Source organism: Podarcis gaigeae (genome assembly GCF_964106915.1).
Source record: "Podarcis gaigeae genome assembly, chromosome: 13".
Lineage (NCBI taxonomy): Eukaryota > Metazoa > Chordata > Lepidosauria > Squamata > Lacertidae > Podarcis > Podarcis gaigeae.
The window spans coordinates 24,701,652-24,721,229 of record NC_139689.1 but is presented as its reverse complement, the minus strand read 5'-3'; the positions used below and the strand labels follow the sequence as shown (position 1 = coordinate 24,721,229).

General features: G+C 42.7%; 1 pseudogene across 1 annotated transcript; it reads left to right on the top strand.

Moving 5' to 3' along the window:
• Positions 1-4,512: 4,512 nt before the first annotated feature.
• On the top strand, positions 4,513-18,138 carry LOC310829717 (butyrophilin subfamily 3 member A3-like; annotated as a pseudogene). The gene is made up of 12 exons (XR_014568599.1): positions 4,513-5,182; positions 6,847-6,949; positions 7,273-7,344; positions 8,318-8,593; positions 9,099-9,197; positions 10,997-11,023; positions 11,442-11,468; positions 12,314-12,340; positions 12,701-12,727; positions 13,740-13,766; positions 14,421-14,566; positions 16,216-18,138. The product of XR_014568599.1 is annotated as a butyrophilin subfamily 3 member A3-like (transcript).
• The last annotated feature ends 1,440 nt before the right edge of the window (positions 18,139-19,578 follow it).

The following is a 19,578-nucleotide window of genomic DNA, read 5'->3' as shown; positions in this document are numbered from 1 at the left end:
CTTTGTCGGCTTTGCCAACTTTTATCGCAAGTTCATCAAAGGTTTCGCCATGCAGACAGCGGCCATCACTGACACCCTCAGTTCCAAGAAGAAGAAGTTCATCTGGACGGAGCAGGCAGAGCAGTCCTTTCGGAAGCTCAAGCACCTCTTCGCGTCCGAGGAACACCTGCTACACGTGAACCCCAGCAGGCCCATGAGAGTGGAGACGGACGCGTCAGACAGGGCCGTGGGGGCCGTCCTGTTGCAGCAAGACCACCAGGGGGACTGGAGGCCGTGCGCTTTCTACTCCAGGAAACTCAGCAAGTCGGAGCAGAACTACACCATCTGGGACAGGGAGTTACTGGCCATACATGCAGCCTTCAAGGCGTGGCGGCATTTCCTCGTCGGGGCCAAACACACGGTGCAGGTCCGTACGGACCATAAGAACTTGGAGTACTGGCGCACGGCGAGGTTCCTGAACCAGAGACACATCCGCTGGGCGGAGTTCTTTGCAGATTTCGACTTCAGAATAGAATACATCCCTGGAACCAACAACATCATGGCGGACGCGCTGTCCAGGAAACCGCAGTATCTCGAAGAAGAGGCGTCGGCGGTGGCCAAGCATATTTTCGCACCCAAGGCGTGGGCATGCGCGTCAGCCACGGTGGACCTGGATGCGGTGCGTCGCGCGCTGCAGACAGACTCCTTCGCGCGAGCCAAGATGGAGGAGGTGCGTAGCGGAACGGCGAGGGACGACGACTTCCAAATACGTGACGGCCTGCTCATCCGCAAAGGAGCCCTCTACGTGCCGGGAGACAACCTCCGCGCGAGGGTCCTGCAACAGCTGCACGACGCGCCCAGCGCGGGACACTTCGGCAAGGAGAAGACGGTGGACCTAGTGGCCAGAGACTTTTGGTGGCCCAAGATGAGGGGGGATGTCGCGGAATACGTCAGGAGGTGCGACACCTGCCAAAGGGCCAAACCAGTACACCAGCCGCCGGCGGGCCTCTTGGAACCGCTACAGACACCGTTCGAGCCGTGGGAGAGGGTGGCCCTGGACTTTGTCACGGATCTGCCCAGCTCGAGAGGCAAGACGGCAGTACTCGTGGTAGTAGACTTGTTCACCAAGATGGCCCACTTCATTCCTTGCGCGAAGGTGGCCACAGCCGAGCAGACCGCCAAGCTGTTTATAGACCACGTGTTCAAGGTGCACGGCCTACCACGGTCCATCCTGTCCGACAGGGGGCGCCAGTTCATATCCAACTTCTGGCAAAAGCTGATGGGTTTCCTGAACGTCAAGGTCAGCCTGGCGTCGGCACGACACCCGCAGACTAACGGACAGGCGGAGAGAGTCAACGCCATCATGCAGCAGTACCTGAGATGCTACGCGAACCAGCAGCCCTCGATCTGGGTGGACTACCTACCGCTAGCCGAGTTCGCCTACAACAACACGAAACACGTGTCCACGGGGGTGACACCGTTTTTCGCCAACAATGGGCGGCATCCCAGAACCTTCCCGGGTTTGGAGAAAGTGAGGGTGGGGGAGCCGCAGGGAGCAGAGGCAGTGGCAGCGGAGTTGCAGGAGATCCACGAGCAGCTCAGGAGGCAGTTAGAGATGGCGAAACAGGCTTACAAAGTGCAGGCAGACCGACACAGGAGGGTTGGGGAAGATATCCGGGTAGGGGACTGGGTCTGGTTAGCAGCCCAGGCAGTTCCGGCCAGATCGTTGGCCAAGAAGAAGCTCGGGCACAAGCAGTTAGGGCCTTACCAAGTAGAGGCGCAGATCAACCCAGTGGCCTTCCGTTTAACACTCCCGGAGGGGTCCAGAATGCACCCGGTCTTTCATAGATCAGTGCTCACACCCTACAAAGAGCCCCACAGGTTTCAGGCACCAGGGACAGCGCCAGACCCGCTCAGGGAAGCGCCCAAAAAGGGGGGGTCGCCGAGGAGGGGGCCACTCAACGAAGCCACTGAGATTTTAGACTCAAGGTGGGGGGAGGACGGGATTGAATATCTTCTCGCCACAGAGGACACCCCGGCCAGCGCCAACAGGTGGGTGCCGGATTACGCATTGGAGGAGCAGTTGCTCAAGGAAGAATTCCATACACTTTTCCCGCACAAGCCTATGCCGGCGGGCTTTTTCGATGATTGTCTGTTCACACCCACACTCTCGGCCAGCACTTTCCGGGGTTTCTCGTCAGCGGAGGACTCGGCTCCAGGAGGCAGCTCCCCAGAGGGATCGCTCTCAGGTTTTGGCACGGGGGGATCTTATTGGTGGGAGGACCAACCCGAAGTGGGATGGCGCAGAGACGTGCCGGAGTGACCCTGCGAAGTGGCGGCACCTCAGGCGACAGGGGGAGAAGGGGTTGTGAGTGATTTGGGGGCGGCCTCAGATTTCGAACACACCGCCCAGGAGATGGAAGCGGAGGGAATCGCAGTCGACGAGCCCATGGAGAACTTTCCGGACTTCTCACGATGGCTGCACGCCTCGGGGGACGAACTGTATCCTGAACTCACCCTGACAACTCTAGAGCACCCGGAACCCGCACCTGAAGAGGGGGAGGGGGGAAGGGGGGCTTCGAGGGGGGATGGATGTCAGGGGTTCAGAAGGAGAGACACAGGAGGGGGAGCAAATGGAGAGTGAGGAGGAGTACGAGGGGGGCGCAGGCAGTGACAGTGGCCAGAGTTATTCCACAAGCCTCTCTAGCGAATCGGAGGACTCACAGAAGGGAGCGCCGGTGGCCAGAGCGAAGGGGGGTCCAGGGGGGAAGCCCCAGGAGGAAGGGGCCAGCGGGGAGTCCCTGAGCAGCAGCTGGAGATCAGGACCAGCGTCTCCACCAGAGCGCAGTGGGGAGGGGGAGTCCCAGGAGTCGGGACCAGTGTCCTCACCACCAGAGGGAGGAGAGGAGTCAGGTTTGGCAACACCCACATCAGGAAGCGGGGAAACGGTCAGAAGGAAAGTCACCGGCTGGGCGCGCGCGCCAAGTTCAAATGTACAGGAGCGCGGCACAGCGGGGAGCCCGGGAAGGGAGCCAGGTCCTAAAGCCCGCCGGAGGGAGGGGCAAGACTCAGGAGGCTCAGCGTCAGAGGAGTCCAGGAAGGAGGCAACCCCAGAGGGCAGAAGGACCCAGCGCAGGAAAGAGCAGCGCAAGAGGTGGAGCCGGGCTAGAATCTTAAACTGGTGTGGGTGGAGCAGTGAGTCAGAGGGGACTTGGCCGGTCTAGCGTAGAGACGTGGGTCTGCGCGCCCAGAGCTTGGAAATGGAAACTAAACTTTAATAAAGACTTTTGTATATAACATCCACTGGGCGTTGGTCCTCTGTGATCTGGGACTTAGCGGCAGTCCTGACATCACTAATTTTATCAATAACTAATTTACAGAACAGAAAGAAGAAAAGAAGAAAAATTAAAAAATTAAGAGAAAATAAAATTGACTTCCGATTAAACCCATTGTACTGTCACTTATTTTGGTTATTTTACACACAGCATCATACTATTATTTTGTCTTCCTAATTCTTATCCAAAGTATTTGATTATTTGTCACCTTCGTCTTACAAGAATCAATCAAGGTCTGCCAGGAGATTTTTATTGTTACAACAATTTTTCAAGTAATCTTTAAATATTTTCCATTCATTGTGTATCTTCCATGTCAGATATCCTCTGACTCTCCCTGTCATCATGGCCAACTGTAAATATTCTATCATTTGGACCCACCATTCAGTTACTGTAGGAATCTTTTCACTTTTCCATTTCATTGCCACCAGAATCTTGGCTGCGGTTGTTATGTACATGAAGAGGGGTCTACCATTACTTTTTATTTCTGATGATATTATCCCTAAACGGAAGGCCTCTGGTTTTTTTTGAGAATGAGAACCTGAGTAGTTTTTTTAATTCATTATAAATGGAATCCCAGAATTCTCTAATTACCGTGCATTCCCACCACATATGCATATAAGAACCTGTACCTTTTTTACACCTCCAATAAAGTTCTGATCTCTTTTTATACATTTTAGCCAATTTGGCTAGGGTAAGGTGCCATCTATATTGCATTTTCATGATGTTTTCTCTGAGATTATAGCACGCCGTAAACTTAATATCTTTATTCCATAGTTTCTCCAACTGGTCCGTGTAAATATTGTAGCCAAGGTCCTGGGCCCACCTTACTATTACCCCTTTCCCTTCTTCCTCTTTTACCTCCCACTAGAGAAGAATATTGTACATCCTTGATTATATTAATTCTTTTTCAAATTTAGATGTTGCATTCTCGAATACTTTCTTTCTAACCATACTTAATCTCTCATTCATTTGAAAATATTGTAACCAGTCCATCAGATATATCCTTATTTCTTTTTTTTAAAAAATGAGTTTATTATTGTTTTCTTCTAACAGCATTCTATATGTGGCCCATTCTGCTTTCATGTTTTTCTTTTTTACAGTCAGGGCTTCTGTCGGTGAGGTCCACAAGGGGATTTTGGGTTCTAATAGATCTTTATATTTGAACCATATTTTATAAAGTGATTTTCTTACTATATGGTTCAAAAACCCCTTGTGAGCCTTCACCTTCTCATACACCAAATACGCGTGCCAGCCAAAGCAGTTATTGAAACCCTTCATTATAATTATCTGTATTTTTTAGAGTAATCCAGTCCTGAATCTAAACTAACCCAGCAGCCGCATGATATAATTCAAAATCAGGAAGGGTGAACCCTCCTCTCTCCCTCTGCTGCCAAAATTTCTTGATAAAACCATCTTTTTCTGTGAAGATCCTGAAATCCTGATAGTTCATGAGAGTGACGTGTGAAGGTGTTGGCACCTTGAAACTTTGTGTAACCCAAGTTATTTGTAAACATCACAATATTCATCAGGGCTAACATTATCCACACTTTAACTTTTAGTTGTTGTTTGTGGCACAAGTTTCTCTCTTTGCTCTTCAATGTTCCAAAAGGTGCCAGTTGCATTTCCTCGCTTGGAACTGACTGTTGAAGCTGCAAGAGGTAGTCCTTTGTTGATTGTTTTTGGATAACAAAACCATTCTGAGCTCAGAAAAAATGCACCTCTGTTACTCCCCTTTTCCTTTCAGGTGTGTGTTTGTGTTTGTGTTTCAGAGAGCAAAGATCAGGAACTGAAAACCACAAAACAAATTGAAAGTGCCAGCAGTGTCAAAGCCACCCTTTCTTGGAAAAGGAGCAGTTGTGGGAAATCAGGTTTGTTTCTGTCCTGGTGGATTAAAAGTGAAAGCCTCTTTTCTTATAAGGCACACAATTCCAGGAAATCGGCACTTGTGGAGACAGGCTGAATAAATTCCTCTCTTGATATGTGAGCAACAGTTTTCTATCTAAGCCAAGAGTTTGTGGGCATAAAGGGACAGAATAAGACCACCTGTCCTTTTTCATTGATGCTATCTAAATTTCTGTTTTAGCACTTTGACCTCAAATTGAGGAAACTGCTGTGCAAATGACTTATTAGTGGTTTGTGTGTATGTGTGTGTGTGTGTGTGTGTGTGAGAGAGAGAGAGAGAGAGAGAGAGAGGGGACGCACATAGAGTGAGAGATGGTGAGAACAAATTGTTAATTCATTTTTATTGTATTTTTACTGCTGGGGAGGCAGATTATCTGGCTCAGGTGCCAGATGTATAAGCAATGAAACAATGAACGCCAAGTGAAGCACTCTTAATGGGCAATTTAACTTCATTTTCATGTAGATACCTATTTGGGCATCTAGAAGGCCTTTATTAACTAAAAAGCATTCTTGAGGGCTTCCCTGGCAGAACAGCTAATTGGACTTAACCATTTCCTTGGACTTATCCCACTGCTGCATCAAACCTCGAGACAGAAATATCATGGTGTGGGAGCCTATGGTAACAACACAGCTAGAATGCAAATACAAATAGTTTAAATGTGTTTTAAGTGAGGTCTAGTACACGTCATGTTTCCCCTGCCTTTGCACTTTATTCCACAAAACTGGCAGGTGGGAGGAAGTTTCCTTTTTTGTGATCAATTGGAGAGAATTTTGCCTCCTGGGTTTTCCTTAAACTGCAAATGGGCTTGAACAGGGATGGGTAAGATGTGGCTCTCTGAATGTTGTTGTACTACAACTCCCATCTTCCCCAACCATTCACCATGATGGCTCAAGCTGATGGAAGCCATCAATATCTGGAAGGCCACAGATTCCCCTTCCCTGGGCAAGCTGCTTAATATCTTGAATCTGAAAGATTGGCTGGTAGGGGTGGGCTTTCTTTGGTAGCCACCTTCCTTTTGAAGGTGGTTTGGGCACAGCCTGTCCTTACTCTCCATCCAAGGACCACCTACACCTAAATGTAAGAACTCCTTATGAAGAGTTTGTATGAATTCTTAGACTTTAAGAAGATCAAGGCTGGATCTAGACACATCAAAAAACATTTCAGGAAAACTCTCACAATGCAAAATCACATTGCTGAAGGATCAAACTCTACAGCACCATCCAGTGTCACAGTGTTATAACACATTTAGAACGCTGTATTTTGACTAATGTAGCTGAGTCCCAAGTCAGGTCTACTTAGTATCTCCTCTCCTGTTTGTGATCTGAAATCAGAAACGAGGAACTTTTGGCCATCCAGACATTATCAAATACCAACTGCAACCAGACCTTGCAGGTATGGCCATGGTCAGCACTTATTGTAATTGTAGTCAACAAAAACTGGAGGCCCACAGCTTAGCTAATCCTGTCTTAAAATTGTTCTGGAGTCACAACAGCACTGCAGCCTAGCTTTTCGTTTAAGTGGTCTGATCATCCCAGTCTCATTGCTGAATGCTTAGCGAGGGAGTTTTTCACCTACATATCAGCGCACAACTCATGCAATTCCCCTTCCCTTTCGCTGCTTCCCTTTCAGTGTATGATTAATCATTAACTGGAAAAATCTACAGCAAGAACAACATCATATCGCTTTTCATGCACTGGAAGCCGAATCATGAATATTATTCCACTTTTAGGCGGTAAGATGTTTTTATATTTCTACAAAAAAACCCACAGCAAAATTACCCACAGAAAACCTCAAATATTGTGGGGATAAGGGATGAAGGAAAATTGGAGAACTATAATCGAAAGGAGATTAAAGTTTAACTCACCTGGGAATAAGTCTCATTCAGTTCAATATGGCTTTCTTTTGAATGGAAATGTACAGGATCACAGCCTTAATAACTTGGTAACAGAATAGAACTCCTCTTGAATTCCACTCTCATTCCCTTTCCATGTAGGTTTTACCTATACATTTTTTAATTATCCAAGGTGATGTTCAAATGCTTCTTTGCTTTCATAGCTGTTCTCACCAACTCCAGGAACAGTGCCATTCACTTGCTGCCATTCCTGATTATGAGTTATTCAGCAACTGGTAAGTATTCTGAGTGGTGTTTTTTTGTTTGTTTGTTTGTTTGTTTTAAAAGTAATTGCCTTGGCCAGTTCCCCGCTCTGTTTTTACTAGAAATGTCAGGTTTAATCAATTTAATTGGCAGTCACCAACTAAAGATTTAATTGGAGGGACTTTTATTTTTATTGGTAAAGAATATATTAAAGATGACCCTTCAATTTAACAATGAACCTAAAAAGTGATACAAAGCTCCTTCAGTGTCTCAATAAGACAGCTAATTTGAGTTTCTGGTCCAGTGAATAGTCAATTAATGGGTTGGAATTATAGGACTGGAAAGGACCTTGATGATCATCTAGCGCAAACCCCTGATGATCAATAAACCTGTTTTGCATTCAGTCTTGTCCACCTTTTCCTGTCTATGCAGTTTTGAGCATGCATAGAAGTGATTGCCCTTTCCAGTAACTGCTGTTTCAATATCCTTCAGACTGAGTTTATAATTCTGTCCCCAAACAAGCCTACCTTTAAGGGCGTGGAAAGCCACAGTTACCAGAAAACATGAAAATTTCTGAGCACACTCAAAACAATTCTTCTTTTAAGTGGGAATGACTAGAGAATGTTTTCTACATTCTTTGAAATAGAGTGGGATTGAAATTGACAAGCGTTACCTCAGAGCCCAATTTTTTTTCCTGCTATGCAGCTCACATAGTGGATAACATCATGTTCTTCATATTACAACTTTTTGTTTCAAACCCAGTGACCACTATTAATTCTACCCTAAAACATAGGACTCACTTGTGATTTTCTACAATATGTTTGCTTCTCCAATTAATTTTATAAAAACTAAGTGGTGGTAGGATTGGGTTGGCATGCAAGTTTCAAGACGACCAGTTGAATATCATTGCTTTATGTAACCCAGATTACAGAAATAAATACAAATTTTGCCCAAATATTTATTGGTGTTTATGCTTCACACTGAACTATCTTCCTATCTCTTTAGGTAACAGTACGAGCCCTTTGATTGTTGTTGACCAATATGAGGGTAGTGGGATCAGACTTGTCTGCAAATCTGAGAATGTGAGATCTCCTGAGCTTCTGCAGCTGTCATGGATGGATGGCAAAGGACAGGAACTTTCTGCTACTCCAACCACTCTGGGCAAAAGCAGCATTGAAAATTCTGTTCTTCTAGAATGGGGTTCTGGGAGTGCTGTCTCCTGCAGAATCACCAATAAATCTTCAAATACACCAATAGGATCAACTTCCCTTGTAATTGCAGGTGAATGAGAAACAGTGCTGTATAGAAACTGGTGATGAATGTGTAGAATGAACACAATGTTAACAATGAATATGCACAATGCTCCCTAACAATAGTATGAACCTTTGGGGAAACATTATTAAGTGAAATAAGTTACCTATGCATATTGAGGATTAGGAGCAAAGAAATCCAGTCTTCTGAGTAGGATTCACTTTAATGTTGCTTTCCTACATGGTTCATAGGACTAGGAAAAATTAATCCTATGAAGATTTGAAATATAACAAGAAACATGAATTGTTGCTCAAGTCGCATTATGGTTCCACATTCGGCTGAACTAAATAGTTCTGTCAATGGATGCAGAATTTGCTAGATGTCTTTTCTGCTATCTGTAGATATTTATATTTATTTATCGCTGTTATTTTGAAACTTGGTTTAATCTGTGCTTATTGTTTCCTATGGACAAATTAAAAAGAAAAAAGAAAAAGCAGAGAAGATCTTCTAATTGGTGACTTTGTTCTATTCACAGATATCTTTTTCCCTTCCACCTCCCTCTGTATGGTTGGCTTCTTCATCATTGCAGTACTTATCATCAATGTCATAATTTTCACCTATTTGAAACTAAACCGTAAGTTTTCCCATTGTTCCTGAACATGAACACGAAGACACACACACACAGAGAGAGAGAGACATTAAATGGGTATGGGATATCTTTATCATCATGTTTCTGGATTTGGGGAGAGAGAAAGAGTTGGATTGGATGTGCATTAGGGTATATAAATAACCACAAGCAGAACAAGAAAATTCAGAATCTGAAGTTAATCTATAACTAGGTTTATGCCCACTTTCTATAGGGGCTGGTTCACATGTCAGGTGTACAACGAAAATTTTACTATTATTGATGTAGTAGTTATTATTACAATTGTATCCCATCTCTGGTCCAAGAAGCTTATAGTGGCATACATGAATGAATCTTTATTTGTGTCAGCCATCGGCCATAACAATAAAACAACAATACGATATACAAAGAATAAAAATTAAAAAGTCAATTATATAAAATACATTTTAGGGTTTTGAATCAATAGCCAAATAGTGGATCTTATTCTAATTGCCCCAGCTAAAAACCTTGCAACCTTTGCTGTCACCTGCTTATCTTGATCAGGTGCCAAGAGAAAGGACACTGTGGGAGTGGCTAGGCAACCCGGAAAGGACAATAAAAGACGGGTAATAACCTCATTCCTTAAGTCTTTATAAAGAGAGCAGGCCAGAAGGGCATGTATCAATGATTATGGATGTGCCATCGCATACATAAATTAAGCAGAACAGTGACTGGTCCAAGGCCAACCAGTGAGCTTCATGGCTGAGTCAGGATTTCATCTCTTGTCTCTGGGGGCCTAATATGACACCACCATTCCCGGAGCCGCTGTGCCCATGAGGCAATGTAAGATGGCCACCTCAAGCAGCAGGAGCCACAGCAGTGGTGGAGCTGGCCTCCAATGAAGGCATCGCCCACTGCCGCCGCCGCATTGCTAGCAGCCTGGTGGTGGTGCTGGAGGAAAAGCAAGTAAAGACTTTCAGTGAAAAGGCAAACAGGAAGGAAGCATTTGGGCTTTGCAGCTGTGCAGCAGCAGCCTAGAGACATTGGAGAGGGCAGCCCTCCAGCCCCCTCTCCCCATAACCCACTTCATCACAGCACTTCAGACCTAAACTTAGGCAGGCCATTGTAATGCTGGTGTACTTGCAGGTGGTGGCAGTGGGGCGGCCACAACACTGAGTTGTGGTATGGTACATTTTGCCTCAGGCAAATCCTCTTGGCCCAGACCATTCCATACCGGCTCTATCATAGAAGTGTGCACCTAAAAACTCAAGAATGTCATGTAAGGTAAAACAAAAAACAAAAACGTAAAGGACCCCTGCATGGTTAAGTCCAGTCAAAGGCAACTATGGAGTTGCGGCCCTTATCTCACTTTTCAGGCTGAGGGAGCTGGTCTTTGTCCACAGGCAGATTTCCGGGTCATGTGGCCAGGATGACTAAACCGCTTCTGGTGCAATGGAACACCGTGACGGAAACCAGAGCACACAGAAACGCCTTTTACCTCCCCGCTACAGTGGTACCTATTTATCTACTTGCATTGGCATGCTTTTGAACTGCTAGGTTGGCAGGAGCTGGGACAGAGCAACGGCAGCTCACCCTGTTGTGGGGATTCGAATAGCCAACCTTCTGATCAGCAAGCCCAAGAGGCTCAGTGGTTTAGACCATCACATCATAGAGCCAGGGTTGTCTATGGTCTCCTGTTAAGCATGCACCTTCTCAGAACCGAACATTTATTGTTACATAATGCTGAGAGTGGTTTCCCCCTATAAACAATGAACATGCGTATAAAAATATAAAGTATATTAAAAATCTTGTTCTTTATTTTATTTCAGACGATCGTTGGAAGATTGCTTTTTCAGGTAATCACTGTTTCACTTTATGGAATGATTTATGGGATTGCGTTAACTGGGAGAATAAGGGGCTGAGCAAAGTCTGCTAGGTGGGGCAGAGTGAAGCCATTCAAGTCCTAACTATGCTGAGGTTCTTAGCAGGGCTGAAAGTTTATACATTGTTTGTTATAAGGTTCGAAGTAATAATAATTTTATTATTTATTACCCCCCCCCCAAAAAAAAAGCTGGCTGGGTTTCCATACATTACATAACAGAGCATGGATATTAGTGTTTTTGTTGCACACCCACCCAATAATTAGATATTCTGTGATATGGATTTTAAATGTTTCATAAGTTGATCATCATTTTAAGATTTTGTAAGTCAAACATTTTGTAAAGTGCACTGAACAAATGTTAATAATACTAATATATCCCTCCCCATGTGCAGAAAATGAAAAGTTAGCATTAGAGGAAGGTAAGCATGGATTTTCTACTCGTCCTTATTAAAATTGCACATGAATTACCCTGAATATGTTTACTTCCATGACTAGCACCATTGGGCATCCCCTGGCACTGGAATCCAATGACATTGCTCCTGCTCTTCCTCACTTGCCTGCCCCTCTGAGCAAATGGTCTGGGACAAGAGTGCAGGGCTGGAGCTACACCCTCCGCTTGACTTGTCCTCTGCATCTGGGGTCACCACTGTTTATGGCGTAGTCCTCTTGGCTAGTTTCTAACTGTGAGCTTTAGCATATTGTGCAGGGGAAGAATATAAGAGTACAGGCCAGTAGATAATATCTATGAACTGAAAGAGAAATGTTTACCTCCCGTTCATAATGAAGCGCACACACTTCCTGTGTATGTGTCTTGGATCAGTATCAGTTGCTGGTTTTCTGGAATATAAAACCCAAACCAGAACTGGAAGATGAGATACTGCCAGTGGGTCAGATCTTTAATTCCCCACTTCCCGAAGGCCAACTTTTGTAGTTGGATGTTACCACTGCTGCCCAACAGAATCCCCTTCTTCTTCTTCTTCTTCTTCTTCTTCTTCTTCTTCTTCTTCTTCTTCGATATATGGCATGATCTGGTAAATGCTAGCGGCTTTAAAGGTCTTGCTGATTTGAATGTGAATGTTACATCTGAAATGTGGCTTTAAAATCTGATTAAGGATATGCTTTTAGTTTATAGCTTTGAAAAGCCCACTAAAAGCATAATGAAATTCAGAGTACAACTCTCTTCCAAAACACAGTGCATTCATGTGCGTTCCCCCTCATTATCCACAGATGACAATAATATTTCTCTTCTCTCTCTCTCTTTAAGAAAAAGCAAAGCTTCAATGGGAACTAGGTAAGAGTCCCATTCAGTTTCTGCCTGTCATAATGGTACAATACATTGGGGTCATTCATTGTAGATTTCACACAGATATCATTCTGTGTTTATGTTCCCAGACACAGTTAGAAATGAAGTTTGCACAACTGCTATGGAGATCCACGTGCTACACTTAAAATTTCACTGTCAATACATTATCATCACCATCACCATTATTATATTTGTTTATATCCTGCCTCTTTCCCTGACAGGGACTCGTGGCAGCTTACAGATAAAACAGAAACATCAACTTGTACATTTCACTTGTTATACATTTTTAACAATTTTATAATACTTTGCTCACCATGTGACTAACTCTATCACTCTTTTATTATTCAGAGAAAGTAAAAGAAGAAACAGGAAAAGGTAATTCCACAACACTAGCAGGGATGTCAACTAGTCAAATTCTTAATGATAATACCTGTAATAATAATAACTTATCTGTACCCCACCCATCTGACAGGGTTGCTGCAGCCGCTCTTCCTTTTACAGCCTTATTCTTTCTCCAGCTGCAGCTGCCATAACTTGAACCTGGCAGCTAGACAGATGAAGCCCACTGACATTTAATCATAAAATAGAGACTGTATTGAATGGTCTAGTACAGTGTTTCCCAACCTTGTGCCTCCAGATGTTTTTGGCCTACAACTCCCATCATCCCTAGCTAGCAAGACCAGTGGTCAGGGATGATGGGAGTTGTAGGCCAAAAACATCTGGAGGCACAAGGTTGGGAAACACTGGTCTAGTAGATACTAAATATGAAGAGGAAATTCATTGCTGCACCTTCTAACCAAGGAAATACAGTGGTACCTCTGGATGTGAACGGGATCCGTTCCGGAGCCCTGTTCGCATCCTGAGCAGAACGCAACCCACATCTGTGCATGCGCAGGTCGCGATTCACCACTTCTGCACATGATGTCATTTTGAGCATCTGCGCATGCGCAAGCAGCAAAACCCGGAAGTAACCCGTTCTGTTACTTCCGGGTCGCCGCAGAACACAACCTGAAAATGCTCAACCTGAAGCTACTTTAACCCGAGGTATGACTGCACTACCTTAGAAGTTGGTGTATTTATAATAATTTTTAAACTGCTTAATATTTTAAAAATCTCTAAGGTCCTAGTCCTCAGAATGTAGTGAAAAATGTTTTGATATCTGCAAATCAAATCTGATCTAAAAACAGTATATATAATTAGATAATGATACCTGCCTTAAATTTTAGGAGGGATAGATAGATAGATAGATAGATAGTTCTGATTGTTTCTGGGGTATAGAAAAACTAAACTAAAAAAAACTAAGCTAATCTTAAACATTCTAAAAGGCAAAGCCCTACCTTGCTTATATTCATAAAATATTGATCCTTTTCATTTTGTTCATTTGCAGAATTCAGGAAAGTGCAAGAAAAAATCGGTAAGGATGATTTTCAGTAATATTCAGTAACATGTGACTGAGTGGATAGATGGTGCAACACTCACATATGTTTTTTGTTCACCCAGAGGCTGTTTTCATACATGAGGTTTAAATTGTCTATGTTTTCTATCCCCCCCCCCCCACTACACTCACAAGCCATAGAATGCACCTGCCAGGGCAAACAACTAGTAGTGTCACTGACGAGAAAAGTGGGTGTCTTGTTAAAGTACTTTCCCCCCTGAGACAGGCCCTGGAAGAAACATTATTTTCTCTGCCACATGAATCTATCCAGGAAGGATATAGCTTGCTGCTTGACTAAGAGGTTATAAGGCATTCCAGAGTCAGGATCCAAAAGCCACTCTCAAAGTGTGCCCCCCTTTAATTTGCACTTTAGGTCTTTTTATTTATTGAAGTTATGCATTGATCTGAGGTCTATAGCTATACTTTAACTTATAAACTACACTTAAGACCTAAACTCAGGCTACATTCAACTTCAATTGAAGAAGAATTGAGCAAAAGCCTTGCACTTCTTTATTTCTCCACGCTTAGTTTTAAAGCCATTCCACCTGATTGGTTGAAACACTCACATTACCTATGTTTTGTCAGAAGACGTTTGTGAAACAGTTGCTGATTGAATAATGTCTTCATTTACAGCAAAAGCCGAGGATGAACTAGGTGAGCTGGATCAAAACATGTTTTGATTCTTACATTCTTTAAATGTAAACTGTTGCACCATTGCAAATCTCACGATTACCTATTGTTTTACATTGCAGAGTTCAGGAGGGCATTGTCCTGTGCAGGTATGATCATTTGTGAATATAGAACACCTTTAGCAGTTGTCAGTCTATATTCTCAAGGCCAAATGAGATAGTATAGTATATTAAAGGCTTCCTTGCATTTAGTGTGCCCATTTTTAAAAATGCAAATAGTGGTGTTGGGAAGTGATAATTATCAGTATCTCAGAAGACTAATAAATTATTGCAGGAGGGTGAGGAGTTTAACTCTCTTCCTTTGACCGACTACATTCCTGACAAAAATCACACCCCCAAAGCTGCTATCTGCATATTCGTTGCTGTGAATGTTTGCACCAATGAGACCCATCTTCCCAATGCAAGCAGCATCAATGGAGGAGCAATTTTCATCTGGACCACAGCAAAATCAAAAAGGGTTAAACTTCCCTTATTCATCTGCTGTGATTCTGATAACTATAAACTCCCCACAACAATTGCAATCTGCACTTTAGAAATATGCATATTGACTATGGATGTATAGTGAAAGTCATAACTATTTTGGTCTTCACTCCAATCTAGAACTACATAAGAATCCCTTTATACAGTGCTTTTTTTCTTTAAAAATGTTTAGGGGTACTCTCATTTTGACACAAGAAAATCACAATTTAATAGTTCAAATTGGGAAAAATAAATATAGTGAATGGACAAAAGTACAAAGATTCACAAAATGTTTAGGGGTATGCATACCCCTGTGTCCCCCCAGAAAAAGCACTTTCTTTATATATATAATTTTCATTAAATTTTCTGTTTTACAATTTAGAATACTCATTTAAACATCCTTAAAATATCAATGACTTCCCTACTTCCCTTCCCATGGTTCATTTCACGTATGATAAATCCCTGCATATTTTACATAAACTAAACCATTCAGTATTCAATTATTACATCCATCAAAACTTATTTACACTGTTGAATTTATCTTACTGTTGCCAACATTTTCAAGTGTATACTAGAACTACATGAGAATTCCATTTACATCGGTTGAGGGGGCTATCAATGTGCCAAGTTAGAAAGTCCTTGTATTTAGGGACACTCCAGATGTCTTTTCCCCATATAGCGAATGGCTAGATTAGAGCATTGATTTCAAAAGCAGGTGCTGGGTTCAACATTATCATTTTAAAAGTATGTTTCTGTCTAAATTACACTGAAGTCAACAACCATAATCCTTGGTTGAAATTAAAAAAAAAAATGTTCAGCACAGAACAGTTCAAAGTAAAAGCATTTTTTATGTTAGAAATATTTTTTCCCTCACAATCTGCATTCCAGTCTAGAAGTCATAAACACAGTGCTATTTTTCTATTAAAAATATGTTTAGGGGTACTCTCATTTTCCTACTCATATTGAAATACTGCCCCTCAATGAGGCCAAACTTAGATTCACAAAATGTTTAGGTGTATGCGCACCCCTGCGTACCCCCAGAAAAAGCACTGCATAAATACAAGATGGAGAGTGCATTAAATTAGACTCCATATGGTGGTAATACTCAACGATGTGGTGGAATGTAATTGGACAGTGGTTTATGAGGTGGGTCAGAGATAGTTCACCATACCACTGCAAGGGGTCACAAGCAATAACCTTACACAAAAAAGATCCTGTGTTTAATATGGATAGTAACAATCTTCTTTTTGTAAATGGCATTGTTTCTTCTTGCTATCTAGTCGATGTCACTCTGGATCCAAAATGCACACATGCCAAACTCATCATCAAAGAGAAGAATAAAGTCAAATATAACTATTCCCCCTTTGATCAACCGAAAGATCCCAAAGGACCTCTGATTGCAGTGGCAAATGAGGGGTATGGTAAGGGGGAGATGTACTGGGAGGTGGACGTTGGAAGCAAATGTGAGTGGGAGCTGGGAGTACTTACTATAACTGCAAGGAAAAGGCTAGAAGAGGAGAAGCTGGAAAAGCCACTGGACGAGGGATATATTGGTATACGATGGTTCGAGGGTCAGTTTCATTGCACTGGAGGAAATAGCCTAATTGATTGCCAGAATGAAGAATGTGAAGCTGTAGGTGTTTTTCTGGACATGAATGGGCAAGTGCTGTCATTTTATAATGTCCAGAAGATGTGCCCTATTCGGTCAATCCCTTATAGATTCTCTGAGGAAATGTATCCATTCTTCAATCCTGGGAGTGATGATAGCTTCTTGGAAGTCCGATCAGTTAGCATCCCTAAATGTTTAATATCCCTGTGAAAGAAACTACTTACCATGTTTTCTACATGTCACCTGCTCCTTTAATTTTGATTAATTTTTTTTACACCTAATGACTCACAGTTAATGTAAATGCTCCTAACTTTTGAAATGAGGTGTTCTGCCTGTGTTGCAAGTCATCATTGTTAGATGTTGCTTCCATCAGATGATAATCATATATTATTGAACCAGCTTAAAGTGATTGATGGTGGGAGCGTTATCCTGGAAACAGAAACCAAAGGGCAGATATCTGTTGCGGGTGTTACTAGATCTGGATCAGAAGAAGACAGGTTCATTCTAGAAGCAGAAAAAAATGAGACAACCTTCATGCTTTTTCAGCTACAGAAAGAATCACAGACATTTGGACTAGCTTTTTTTGTATGGAGAGCACATGCCACAAGTTACTAATGTGTCTTGTCTCTTCAGATATGCAACAGGTTTGGGTTGTTGTTTTTTCCAGATTGTTGGATCTTGTTTTGTTTTGCAGAATATGCAAAACACCCCACAGCCTCAAAAGCACAAGATACTATAAACATTTCTGAAATGCCAAATTTCATGGATAAAACTGATCCTTTTCAGATAAAAAAATATAATATGCACTACCAAGCACTCAACTAAGCCTTGGTGCTATATTGAGAAAATGATAGATTGGTCAGCAATTCTGTACATATCAATAACTTGAGAAGTAGTATGAAATCTACTGTTGATAGTAATCATTAAAATAAAATATTTTGTATATTGTTGTATATATTTGTATATATATGGATATGTGATTTTTCTTGGTATATTAATAATAGAAAAATAAATAAATTTGAAAGATTTATGAAATATGAAATTACTCTGTTATATCACAGACTGCAGTCATCAGTCTCATGGTCTTCAACTGTAAACAGCAGAGAAGGACTACATACTTGTTTCAGTTATGTCACTACTTTTTTCAACACACTATATGTACTAATAAATTGGTTATATCTTTGTACCTTTTTCATCAGGTGCTGGAATTTTTATACAGTCAGTTACATAAGCAAAAATGAGACAATTGTCAGTGGGTTTAGAATTTGGAACTTATAAACTGCAGACATATGGTGTAACTTCTGGGATGGGCAACAATATTCCTCCTTGAAGAAGCTATTTGATAGTTTATTCTGATCACAACATTTTTATTTAGATCAGTAATCCTATTACTGGAAATTAAAGAACAATGACTAGGGACAGAACTACTAAAAAGAATTGAAACTTTTACCAAATGTACAGCCCTGTGTCAACTCATTCTCATGCTCTGGAATATATAGCACAACCTATCCTATATCCTGTTGCCATTAGCTCTCTCCATGAGTCACAGGGTGAGGAATTGGATCTACCCAGTGTACTGGATCCTTACCTTTCCACCAGCAGCAGCCAAGTTTGACAAAGATTGTGGGGCCACCTGTCAGTTTGTTTGGCCAGCTCCGGCCCATCTGGAGCTGACACTACGGCTCATCTTGCTTTGAGCCCAGCAGAGCTTAATTCCAGTCCGCAAACAAAAGGATAAGCAGGTATAGTGCTACATGCTAACTTTATTTACAAGCTATGCTGAGAGCATACAAACATACATCTTGCTTCTGTGAGACGCAGAGAGCAACTTCCTCTCGACACAAAGAAACCGAGAGAACACTGAAAAACAGGAAACCAGTGTACGTCACATCCAGTCTCCCATTCCCGTGGGAACCCAACAGTAACTCGGACTGTGGAATGTAAACAATGTCTTGTGACATGCAGTTGCTGCTCAGTGAGGAAGCAGAAACCAACACCACCTACTTTCTATCATCTGACATCTTGTAACAGTTTTTCCTTTGCATACATGAATTGGAATAAATTTGCAAGCACAGATGGTTACATATGACTTCAGAGGTAGGGCAGGTAGATGTGGCTTGGCCACATGGAGTTTCAGGCCGAATGGGAAGTCCTAAGCTCGTTGTTCACCACTGTTGCCTTACTTTTATGTAGAGGACAAGTGTAGTGAAAGCTGCAAGGTCATACATTTAGCCCAACCCTAGGAAAAATAACAGAGGTTATAAATCATGTAGAGAGCCTTCACACATAGAGAAACTTCTAAGTGCAAAAGATACACACAATGTGGTGATGGGTGGGTGGGAATGAAGAACAGCACAACCTTTGACGCCAAATCAATGAAGTCAATGTAAAAGGGAAGGAACATTTTTTGTTGTTGTTGACAACATGCCTTTTTCCCAAATGGAATTAAAGGTGGCTTGCAGATAAAACAAGAATCACTAAAAGCATAGAAAAACAATAATTAAAAACATTGATAGAATTAAAATGATACATGTCTATAAAATCTGTTTAAAACATGCAAATAATTTCCATAAAAACATCACGACACCAGCGCTTTCATTAAAAGCAGTCAGTTTCCCAAAGCCTGTTGGAACAAGAAGGTATTCAGCTGCTGGCAGAAGGACAAGGAGAGAGCCAGTCTAGCTCCTCCAGGGAGGGAGTTCTTGAGTCTGGGAGCAGGGCCCTCTCCAGTATGCCAGTGAGAATGGCAGGACCAAAGGTGCCCACTTTTATAAAATATTGGAGGGAGAGATAAGTCCCAGCCAGCATAATTGATCACAAGACACAGCATGCATACACCATTTGGATGGCAATGCCCCTCAATGGGGGGGAGGCCCACTCAAATATTTTAGGGGGAACAAAGGGATTTTGACCTCTAGGAGTTGGCTCCTATAGACAGGACCATAGGAGCTGCACCCCATTTCAATCAGGAGCTGCCCCCTCTCTCTGGGCTCTCAGCTTCCTCCTTGGGGCTCACCATTTCCCCTTACCCCAC